General features: G+C 39.3%; 1 long non-coding RNA gene across 1 annotated transcript in view; it reads right to left on the reverse strand.

Annotated features, from left to right (window-relative positions):
• Positions 1–366: 366 nt before the first annotated feature.
• The window catches only part of LOC116961091, a 34,444-nt gene continuing 22,537 nt past the window's right edge, over positions 367–12,273 (reverse strand). Inside the window, exon 3 of the long non-coding RNA XR_004406764.2 lies at positions 367–513. This is a non-coding gene — a long non-coding RNA (uncharacterized LOC116961091). The remainder of the gene's footprint in view (positions 514–12,273) is intronic.

The raw sequence follows: 12,273 nt of genomic DNA on the forward strand, positions 1-12,273 counted from the left end.
TGATTAATAAAGCTTGTTGGGGACTAAGAGTTGCCATGGAGATAGCTTTGTGTACATCTTAAAGTATGCGTAAATATGTATTTGGACAGTAAAAGCATGTATAATTTTTCCCAAACACCACAACTCTTTCCAAACCGCATAGTTTGATGGCATAATACACATTTAAAGATTTTTTAATAGTCTGTTTTATTTATAGTTATTTACTCAATACAGTACATCAAGCCTTCAAAACCTTTGTGGGCTATGTGTGAAGTAAGTAGGCATTCACCCAGTTTTTTAAAAACGTGTCATTTGCACAGTGGATCGATCTGTAGAGGACATTACAATCAGACACTGCACTCAGAAAAAATAAGACTTGAATATTACCTAGGGACAGTTACCGTGATACTTCTACATCCACAGGGGTCAATTCTGCTTTCAGGATGCCAGTGTAAATCCAAAACGTGTCCGTTAAACCAATGCTCTTGCACCATTTTTTTCTTCTTGGTAAGCAGCAGCCTAATTCAATTCTTTCTGAAACACATGGAAAGTTACAGAGCAGGCAGAGCCCACTGTTAGTAAGATTCCCAATAGTTCAGTTTAAAATACAGTATGAACAAATATTTAGTAAAGACTCTCAGAAAATCCTGTTCCTCTCTATTTTAGCTGGCCTCTTCCAGGTAAAACTTGCACTGAAATCTCCTTTCTCAAGTTTTACAATGTGCTCAATTCAAACATGGTAATACATGCTGGTGAAGAAAGAAACCAATGAGTAGCACAGTGCAAGTTCTTCAAGCATAAATTATTCTGAGACATGCTTCCCATTGAGTATATCAGTCACAAAAATCTGGTTTCTATTTCAGTACTGTCACTATTCTGTTGGTAGTATCCTGGTCATCTCTTAATATCACACCCCAGTTTTCACCTTCTGCAAAATTCTCTGCAACTTGTTTTGAGATAAAACGGTGAAAAGAGTTCTCTAACAACTATCAGTGGTTACAAACGGTTTTGGTGTTGTTACTGTTGTTGAGGAAAGTTTCTTTAAATGTGCACGCTAGTCTTCTGTCTTGTGCAGAAACTACAATAGTATCCCAGATACTATTGCACCACCAAAAATCCTGGAAAATATTCAGAGCGCTTAAGAGATTTGCAGAGACTCAAACCTAAGAGTGTAAAGTGCATCAAACAATTTACCACAAGCCTATCTATATATCACAGATATCAAATTCAACTTTGAATGCGAGAAGGGAAAAAATGAGAGATATGAAATTCATATACTGTAATTAAATGGAAAACACATGCAAACTGTAGCAGAAAAATAATAGAAACATGAATCGTGTATATTGCATCTGTCTGTTATTATGGTAGGAGTGGCAATGATTAGTAGAAATAGGGTTGCAAAATGATTTCTTATATAATATCACTTCCTGTGCCCATAGGGTAACTGTAATAAAGACAACTCACCCTCAGGCAAGGGCAAAGGCAGAAAGCACAGTCCTTTCTGCTGGGAAAGAGAAGCACTCAATTGTGCAGAAGCCTTGCCAACCAAAGGAGGTGCTGACTTCTCATCCTTTGAAGGTACCAGCAACCAGTCTTGGAGCTGGCATACTTATTTCAGAGAAAGATATCACTGCCAGGGACCTACAGCCTAGATTATCCTAGTCAACAAGAATCTGCTTCAGAATCATCCGGCACAAGGGAGAAATGCTAAGAATGCTCTAAAAGACTTAGAATGTTGACTTTTGTGAACAGTACTATGCAAATTCAATGGAGCATAAATGTGAATTTTTACACATACACTGGGAACTTGCAATTACGCACACATATGAATGGCTCCGCTGAGCGCAGTGAGAAAATTCCCGTGCTCAGCATTATTTATGAGTGTTTGCCATGCCTTTTTATGTATCAAATTTAAAACACCGCAGTTAATGTACAGACATGGGTGTCTTTCAGGATCCTAGTACATGCATGACTTCAACAGGTAGCAGTCAGCCATGAATATATAATGGTGACGGGCTGTGCTTTTGCTTTAAGAGTTTAACCCTGAGGTCTTCCAGAAGCAGAATTTAACACATTGCCTAAGACCACAAGATAAACCAGTGGCAAGCATGAGCTGGCAATCTGGGTGGAGGATCTCCCCCCTCCACCCAAGCCTGACTCACTGCAGCTCCCTGCAGTAGAAATATGAAGGGGCAAGATCTTTGTTGGTGGTTGATGCAAGCAACCAGTTACTTCGGCTGCCTTTTGGAAGTGCTGGAATAGGCAACCTTAGTGGGGACATCTGAGGTTTGCAGCAGTGGAGTTCCACATTAGGTCTTCTGTCCAGCAGAAACTAGGGTGGGCTGCAGTAGATTTGACTGACTCTCTCTGTGCAGCTGTACTGACTCCCACACAGTGCAATGGAGAGGAAGCTAAAATGGCTTGTAACATCTCTGCTTCCTCCTGATTCCAAGAGCTGCGCTGCTCAGGTATGTCACTGCAATGCCCAGCTATCGGACACGCGTCCAGTCCTTGCATATATGCTGCTGTGAGCCCTGCTGCATTAACTGAACTAACATAAATCCTCCTGGATTCTTTATGCACTGTGCTGGTTTGGAAAAGGTGCAGGGAAGAGGGTATTTTTCTGCAAACAGAATTTTTCATAAGAGGTGTAGTCACCTCTTGCTATTACAAATACAAGAGCAATAACAATATATACAGGCCTGAACAGTAATTGAGATTCTGGCAGATATTTTTTCCCTGTCATAAGCACACTGGGCCTAAGGCAAGGTTTTCCTCTATTTAATAAAGAAAATGGAAAGGTAGGGAGAAAAATAAAATTAAAAAAACCTGCATCGCCTCTCAAATTACACAACCTGCTAAATATTTAGGGCATTCTTTCCCACAAACATTTCAAATGGATGAGAAAGAAGTTTGTCTTCTTGACAGTTCACATCCTCTTGTGGGCCAGACTCATTCCTCTGGAAGCTCACTGAAGTCAATGATATAGCAGCAGGGATGACAGATAAAGCTCACGATCCACATTTTAGTGGTACCTATCTACTGTTCATACAAATCAGCTCAAGATTAAGATGCAAGTGAAGACACAAAATGTTCAGGTTGAGGAGACAACTAAGACAGCAGAAACAGCTTAAAATCTGTGGCAAATGCGTGTGTTTAATTCCACTCTCAGTCTCTTAGCTAGAGAGGAAAGGCTTGAACGATGTAACAGTAACTAACATTGTTTTTCAGTACCTGCTTAAAGTGACATGCAGTCTTGCTGTTTGGATTGTTTTTCCCCCAGTTGTAGTGAATTGCTATCACATACTCTCATGGCATGGCTAGTTATCTTCACTGTAAAGAAAAAGGTTACAAGTGCTTATAGTTGGCTAGTAATAGGTCACCCTGCAAACAGCTCCCAGATTCACAAATCATCAGTCCAAAACAATTTTAACTTCCTTCAAAATACCAAGAAAACTTCTCTGGTCTTTTAAATTGGAAATAGCAAATCTGATTTCAGTAACAGGCCTTAACCAATCTGAGTTTATTAGCAACTGAATTAGAAGTTCATCTGAAGTCCAAATGAAAATCAGCGAACAGTCATTAGATCAAGAAGAAATGAAAGCTCAGAAGACAAGAAGCCATAGCTGTAATCATCCATCCCAAATTAACTTACCAGCTATCAAGCAAGTAACTGCTATGTTAAAAGCTTTTTCACGTTAGGCCACTTGTTCTTCATAATAATTAAAATACAATGCTTTAATAGAAGTGTTTCATTTATATTCTTATAGTCAAGCTGGCACTTAACTTGATTTGGGGCTGTTCTCAATTAAAAACTGTTTATGGTCTCCAAAATCCCTTCTTGGATGCTTCTGAGATTCTGCACCAGAAAGAGGAGGGGAAAACTGGCAAATCCTACTAGAGATGTGAGAACTCTGCTGCAGAGAAAAAAAAGGCAACAACCCCCCCCCCCGGAATCTGGATTCTGAACTCAACCAAAGCCAAGCTGCACTAAAATGTAAAAGTTTGGCCAACTTCCTAAATTCTAGTATCATGATTTTCATTTACAGTACTTATTTTGCAGCACCTATGAATTTCACATTGAGTAAAACACTATTTTTAAGACAAATTTTAAATTTGCAAAGTTTTCATCTGTCATTTCCCATTCCTATCTACCACACTGAACATCCCATGTGTGAGCTGGATCCCCAAGTCACACAGCTGCCCTTTGACAACCCTATCTCCGCTGACAGCACTTTCACAGACACGCCAGTACAGTGAGGATGAGCACGTTCCCTGTCATGCTGGCCTCCCGTCACCCAATTTGTGTCTGCAGCTGGAGGCCGCCTCGCTGTCTAACAACGTCGCTGAAGCACAGCAGCGTGCAGTACACACCCTCTTCCATCACCCTCCTCTGACTGCTTTGCAACAGGGAGAAGGTGAGGACATGACAAAGAAGCAGCAACTGTTCTTCCTTACTTCAAAAGACAATACCATGCCACTAATAATCCTTCACACTTAAATAACAGCCAGCTTTATAAACAGTAATTAAAGATGCCTTCTGGTGTACCTGCAAAGGAAACATTATTTTCGCTCTCCACAAGGACCACATTTTCTTTAGTGACTTTTGATTAAAGGAGCTAGTATTGAGCACAAAAGGCTTAATTTTCAGGGGGACAAGCAGCTACAGGTCACATTGTATAACCTTCTAACAGTGTCTCCTAACATCAGTTAAAGTTAAAATCTGATATTTTCAGCAGAAAACCTCACAATTTTTCACTTCAGAAACTTTCTGCATACCGCTAATCAGTAATTTTGAAAGAGGGTCAGGATTCATACAGCAAAGCATTGTAAAATCTGTTAAGCATTTTTACATATACATATAAAAAAACCCCCTTGCTTAATCCCCTGACATCTCATTGAGTAAACCTGCCAAGGATGAATTAAACCAGCATTCTGACATTCACTTTGTGGGTTGTTCATCTGCTTGTGCTTCTCATTTTTAATCTTCGAACTGGCCAAGGCTTTTAGCACTCACCATTTACCTTCTCCAAAAATTAAGCCTTGTCCAAGCACTAGCTGGAAGTGAAAACTGGTGACAGTTACAGCCCTACCCACTCAGAAAACCCAGTGCAACCTGGGTGAGCCCAGAGACGCCAAGTCACTGCTCTGTCTAATTACAAACCCGAGGCAGATTAACCTTTGATGACTAAATTAATCTTCTAAATAAAATGAATATGCATCAGCCTGCAAATTAGGATTAAATGCTTAGCAGAATCTTTATGTGATCAAGCAGGTTTTGTGGTGCAGATGTTAACCATTAACATGAAGCAATAAAATCGTTCTTTTTTCTTATAATAACACCTAACAATTCTAAAGCCACCTTTCATCTGAGAATCTCAAAGGGTTTCATAAACATAAGTAATTAACCCTCTCAGCATCCAAGACAAGAGCATAATAATATCCCATCTAACAGCTGAAGAAACAGAGGCACAGCAATGTCCTCAATCGCGTGCCTCGGACTGTGTGTAATGGAGATGTTATACGCTTTGAAGAAAAAGAAAAGACCAGGTTTACACTGGCTTCAGCCCTTCTCTCACGTAGCGCTTCTGCCAGGACTGGCAGGGTGGCTTCTCCGCGAGGCTGACCTACGGCCGCGCACGCCCATCCCCGGCCCCGGGACGCTCGTGGTGGCTCCGTACGGCTCCTAAGGTCGGGCATCGCCTCCACCGGCCGCCCAGGCAGGAGACCCGCGGGCACGGCCCTGCCTCCCCCGCCCGGCCTGCGCGTTCGTCTGCACCGGGACATCCTTCTGCTGTAAAAAGGAGCGGCGCTTGTCTCACCGCTGACCAAATAAAAACAAACACTGCGCTTTCTAATCTACCACTTAATTCTGAAATAAGGTGTTCCAGGGGTCGGGGTAAGTATTTTCTGGAGAAAAAGCTGTTTCTTCTTGATGTTTCCCTTGGGCGTTGGGAACTACCAGTCCCTTAAAGTATCTGTTCCTTGCACACACCAGTTACAAGAATCTAGTCACAAAGAGACTCAGATGATGACAACTCCCACTTCTTTTTGACTGCCCCTGCAGTGTGATTCCAATGTCTACATGGAGTAAAATGCTTGCATGAAAGGCTACCACTTCCATCTAGATTCTGACACTGACACGGGAGGAGATGTGGCCATGGTTCTTCCGGGCTCTCCCAGAAGACCAAATAGTTTCAGGGAATCAAGGAAACCTTCTGCGGAGGTCCACTTTCTGTGCTCCTTCTGCCAACGGGATATCCATTTCCTAGTGGTTGACAATGAGGAATTTATACAAATTTCACCGTGACTTTTCAGCCTTATTATCCCTGATTTTAATTTCATTAGTTTCAAACATTCTGCATTTGATTATCAAACTGCAAAATTAAGTTTTAATTTGATCTATTTGAATCAAAAATAATGTAAGAGTATTAGTGAGCTACGGAGAGGCATGTGAGAATTCATATTCATGATAATCCAATTTGTTGACGTGTTTTGTTGTCCAATCATGGTAGCTTCTCCTAGTATGTAAGTTTTTCCTGTGGTGTAAACTACTCTGACAATGTAAAATGTCCATTACTGCAAATGTAATTTTATTTACTTAAGAGGGAGCTGGATAAACTCTTAAGGTCAGTTTAGTTATTTTAGAATATTGACATCACATATATAATTTTGGCATATAAGTAACTTCCACAGTACTGGAAGTCAGCCATTTGAAAGAATTTGTTGTTTTCATACAACAACTGCTAAAATCTGAGGAAAAATTCCAAGGACTTTAATGAGCTTTGGATTGGGCACATTATTACAATGAATGTAATTCTTGATACCTCTCATAACATCCCAGGCCATGTGAGAAACTTAAGAAAAGCAATTAACATTCCTCCATCGACTTCTGTATTTACATTTTAAATTTACCATTTAAGACTTTAATTCTCCATGAAACTGCTTAAATATACCTAACTTCAGTGTTATTTAAATGTTTTATGATCTTCTTGAAATGATCAACTAATTAAAATCATTTACCTAATTTAGTACCTTAAATTCACCTCCCTTTATTTAGAAGGAATTGGATTTGATCTGCAAGTTTTGTTAATTTTCCTTTCTCAGAAAATCTTAATTTGGAAGGAAAATCATGACTATATGGTAGGGAGGAGGATGTCTTCCAGGCTGCAAACTTAAACTAGTGGTAATCATTAGCTACCATGTATGACATGGCATATATAATTAAGAAATAAATTTATTACAGAAACTTGAAATTATCAATTAAAAAGTAGTCAGTGCAGTCCCACAAGGTCCGATATGATTACCTACGTTATCTGGGCTGTCACTTCCAATATTGGTTTGAATCTCAAAGACCTCTGAGGGGTGCTCTGTGTGTCAAGTTAAATAAGTGAGACAACCTTAGTGGAAAAATGCAATGATACAATCAGGTGTAAACACAACTCTTCTAGAGGAGAATAAAGATGTCAGCTTCAACTTGAATATTATTGGCAAACTGTTCTTCCTTCCTAGTGTATTTCTGAATGAATGGACTGACAGGACGGTTCAATTTGTGGCTGTACCACAGTCTGCGTGATGGGTTAGAGGGGGCAGAACCTTGAGGGCATTAAAGGACACCCCACCTTGTTACATTTTTTTCTTACTACCTTTGCACACTTTGATTTTTCCTTCTTCAGAGATTCCTCGAGTCTAAGGCCAGAAGAGACAGTTAAATTATCCAGTCTGACCTTGTATATATGCCAGACCATGAAGCCACACTCACTGACCTATCTGCTATGAACCCTTGTCCTTTTCTCTAAGCTACCCATCATAACACTGATCTACAAATGTGTCTCAGTGATGAGGCAGAAAATCAGTGTAAAAAAAAAAAAAAAAAAAGCTCCTCCCATCAGCGTTTCTCTCCAAAATCCCAACTGCAGCAAAATGATTCTGTTGCTCACTCTGAAACCGAATGAAAAATCTGGCATCCTCTCAAGAATCAGATTTTGTTTCTTGTGCTAAGCGTCTTACATCTCTATTGCTCTGGGGTCTAGCTTGGACTGGAAATAAAATTAATAGAAAATGTCACCTCATCATATTTTTGACCTGATTGGGGTAGATGGACCTTAAATACTTTATATTCAGCTGTGGAGGCTGGGTACACCTATTTATGAATTCAGATACAACTGAATGAAGTTAAAACACGAATTGTTCATCCACAGGCTCAAAATAAAATCCTAAATTATTTTAGCACTATATAACTTCTTCAAACTAGTATACATCAAGAAACCTAACACATTCTTCAAAACTCCAGCACCTGCCTACGCAGTAAAAATTGACATTTACCAGAAATGGAAAAAAGAAAATAACAGTCCAAAACTCATGATACCATTATTTAGGATACAATTTGAAGACTGCCTCTTGGCTCTGAAATAAAGACTACTGTAGACACAAGAACACTGACAGTGATTGTCTCCTCTTTTAAAACTATGCTGGCAGCATCAACCACTGTTCAATTTGGTATCAGGGAGTGTCAGTAAGAGTGAAATACTGCTTACCTTACCACATCATGTAAAATATAGCATCTCTGTGTTTCCCTGGATTCGCCCCACGAGTGCTCCAAAACGTGCACAACAAAACCACATGAAACTCAGATGATTTCAGATCACGTTACAAAGTCAAAACACAGAACAGATTCACAGAAAGATTTGCTAAGGTTCACCAACCTCTTGAGTGAACCTGGGCCCGGTTCCAAGCAAATCTGGATTGATTAATGTTTTCTTTAAATCAACATCACCTGATGTTCTTTGCTACTGATGTGAATCTCAGCTTTTTCTTTTCTCTTTGGAATTTCGGAACGGTTTAAGAACAGAGCTGAAAACAGCACATGGAATGCACATCCACTATGTACTAACTGAAGAGCATATATCACTTTCCTGCAATGCAATCAAATATTGCAAAACCAGCATCCCACCAACCTCATCAGCATTTTGTTCTACTGTTAACTTTTTGGTGAGGGCTAGGGGTAGGGTTTTTTCCAAACTCTTCATGCATTTAAGAACAGAGCAGTAAAGGAGATCTTTCTACATTTCAAACACGGGACTAAATCGAGATGTATTCAGCTATACAAGGAATGGAATATCTCTCTAATGGACCTCCTGAAATCAATGGAACTACTTATGGAGTAATATACCATTACCCATTGTGAGTAAGAGCTACTGTAAATAAGCTTCGGAAACTATATTCCAGCTACAGTTGTGCTTGGTGGTTTGTAATATTCCAGCACTTGCTAAATATAAATAAATGAAATAAAGTGGGAGACAGTGATACTCTGATTTCTGTTAGCACTGACTGTACATTTGTTCCAAGTGTCTGAGCAATCAGAAGACTACATAAATACCTTGCCATGCCTGTGGGATCCCATGCTAAGTTATAATCCATCACCAAAGCAGGCAGCCGCTCTTGAAGACATGCTAAAGCATTCCTGAGGTTCAATCTAATTCATTGCTACACTCTCTGGTTGCATGTTTATTTCCTCTAGCAGGAAGAAATGGCTACACGCGGAGCAGCTGTACACTGGAAATTTCACTTAAAATTTGCATCATATTAAACAATTATTGACCAAAGGCTCAGTAATTTATCAGCTGATTTATCTTCTCCTTTCTACAAGAATTCTTTGTCAATACCTTTACTTTCAGGAACTCTACCTTGACACATAGTTTATCTGTATTTATATCCTTATTTGAAAATTGCACAAGTTTTCAGGATTGAGCCAAGTAAAACCATTCAGACAAACAAGAAGAATCTGTCCCACCATGTCCTCACTACACACACATAAGAATATGCATCATGTCTGTATAAACCCACCCCTCTGCTTATCACATAGCAGTTTTATTTATTTCCTTCATTTCTGACTCCTGGTTTCAGACAAACAAAAAACTGAAGAAAATGTTAAAGAACTGCCAAAATTTCTGCTGGAATAGAAAAGGAAAAGGAATATTGTAAGACAGACTGCTCCCTCAATTTCTTCTGGCCAATTTGTAGTCCCAGCAGATTTGCACAAACTTTGAACAAGCACAGAGGCCTGGCAGTGCTGACAGGAGCTGAGCTCCTCTGCCTTGTGAAATTCAACCACTGTGACTTCATAGGCAGCTTTGGCAAAATACAGAGAAGATCAGCCCAAAACAAAAAGAGATTTAAAACCAACAGGATTCTTAAGGAGAATTTTTGTCAGCAACTGAAAAAGTCCCAACTGTTTCATTGGGGAACTTTCTAGCAGCTTATTTTTTCACTTATATGTTTATATTGCACTGAAGTCCATTCCCAGTATCCTGAGTCCCTTTTATTACCGATTTAGACATCAGTGTCCACTAATGATCTAAAAAAAGGAATCTTTAATGTTCAGGCTGTAAATATGCCACTGAGTCCCAAAAGCCTAACATATGTCAAAGGCATGAAATGATGACCATGAAAGGGAACTCCACATCTGTGTTTGCTTAGCAGAACTGCAGGGCTGACCTGTGGACTGATGTGGCTGTTTAATATGGTCTCTGCAAACCGTTCAATAACATCAGAACTGCTGTTTAATCCTCTTACCAGTACCATTGACATTATTTCATGTTCTACTAATTCGAAACCATCTGCAGAAATACTTGCCTCTTTGGCAAGCCAACACACAGGGCCAAATTTTTTAAAAGGCTGCATCTATAATATTCCATGTAGATATCAGAATGAGATTCTTATTTTTTTTCACGGGAGCATTTTTGAATCATCTTATAGTCAGAGTCTCACCTCACTTTTACTTTTGCAAGTCAGGAGTAAAGGTAATGCAAGGTGAGGATCAGAGACCAAAGCTCCATGAAATTGACTTTTCTGAAACAAATATCCAAGTATAATTTGAGACTATAACTCCAAAAGTGTTCAGATGCAAAAACCTCAATTATTTGGTTTTTGGAAGAATAAGAAATGTATTTTAAATTTAAAAAACAAAACAAAACAAAACAAAAAAAAAAAACACAAACAAAACCAAAACCAAAAAAGTGGGATTTGAGAAGCTTCAGAGGTATCTATATTTCTACTTTGCAACTACTTGACCAGTTTTTGTAATGTTCTCCTCTTTCATTTGGATTTCCCATAGAAGTTTTTGCAATCATATAAATGGATACAAACAGGTTTTTCACATGGTGATTCCCAATTTAGTGTTCAACATTACAAAACACACTTAAAATTACTGAAAAATAAATAAGAAAATTATTTGTTAATAAAAACAATCCCTTGTAATGATTTTCCTATGCATTTCCAGAGAGTCACAGAGTGCTAGACCTTGAGGGGGAAGGATTCAAGGGAGTGAAAACTTTCTCGCTTTGGAAGGAACTAAAGTTTGTGATGCTGTACAATCATTCTCACCTCTCTTTGCAACCATTGGGGAGTCACAATCCATCCAGGAGAATCAATTATTGAATTTAACTCTAAGAGCCTTGCGCTACCATTCATGTCATGTCACTGTCTTCTGTCAGAGAACACAAGTGGGTCTCAAACCAAAGCAGACACATAATGTGAATGAACTGTAAAAAAACAGAGTATTTAAAAATTTGGAAGACTGGTTAACACCAATGTCCTGCTCAGACTATGACACCACAGAAACTGGTTGAGGAAAGAATGTTTCTATATACAATACACTTAGGCTCCCACTATCACTTAATCCCTCTTCCATCTGTGCCAAATTCCAGCTGCAGTCCGTACTCGCCTCCAAAGAACCAGAGCTAATAGCAAAGTAACAGTCATTAACAGTCATATCTATTGGCTCCTTCACCAGCATTTCACAACAGATATATGATTAGGTGTTAACTGGGACTATTTGCACTTTTGCTTATAGCACATATAATTATCTAATTCTGTATAATGCTAAAATGACTGTTTAAGTATCAGCTGCACAAAACAGAGATACTGGTTGGACAGCACAGAAAATACAATCTTAAATAAAACTAGCACAGTAAAAAATACACACACACACGTACATATATATGTATTTATATACCTTCAGGACTATCTAACCTGGAAAGTTTTTATGAAAAGATCGTGTCAATGGTCCTTAAGCAGGACCCTGCCTCTCTTCTTGCATATGAAAGTTTTGCCAGTGACAGGCCCAGAGTCCTTACGATACAAATTGTGGTTTGACAGATCCTTAAGACGTAATGGATGACACCCCTGGAGTTCGTGATCTCATTCATCAGCTGCTGCTGGCGTTCGGCACAGAGCAGGCTGGCACTAGATGGCTCTGTCAGTGTTTTAGGTGAGGTGGTGTAGCCCATATTT

Source organism: Tyto alba, unplaced genomic scaffold, assembly GCF_018691265.1.
Source record: "Tyto alba isolate M040663 unplaced genomic scaffold, T.alba_DEE_v4.0 Super-Scaffold_26, whole genome shotgun sequence".
Classification (NCBI taxonomy): domain Eukaryota; kingdom Metazoa; phylum Chordata; class Aves; order Strigiformes; family Tytonidae; genus Tyto; species Tyto alba.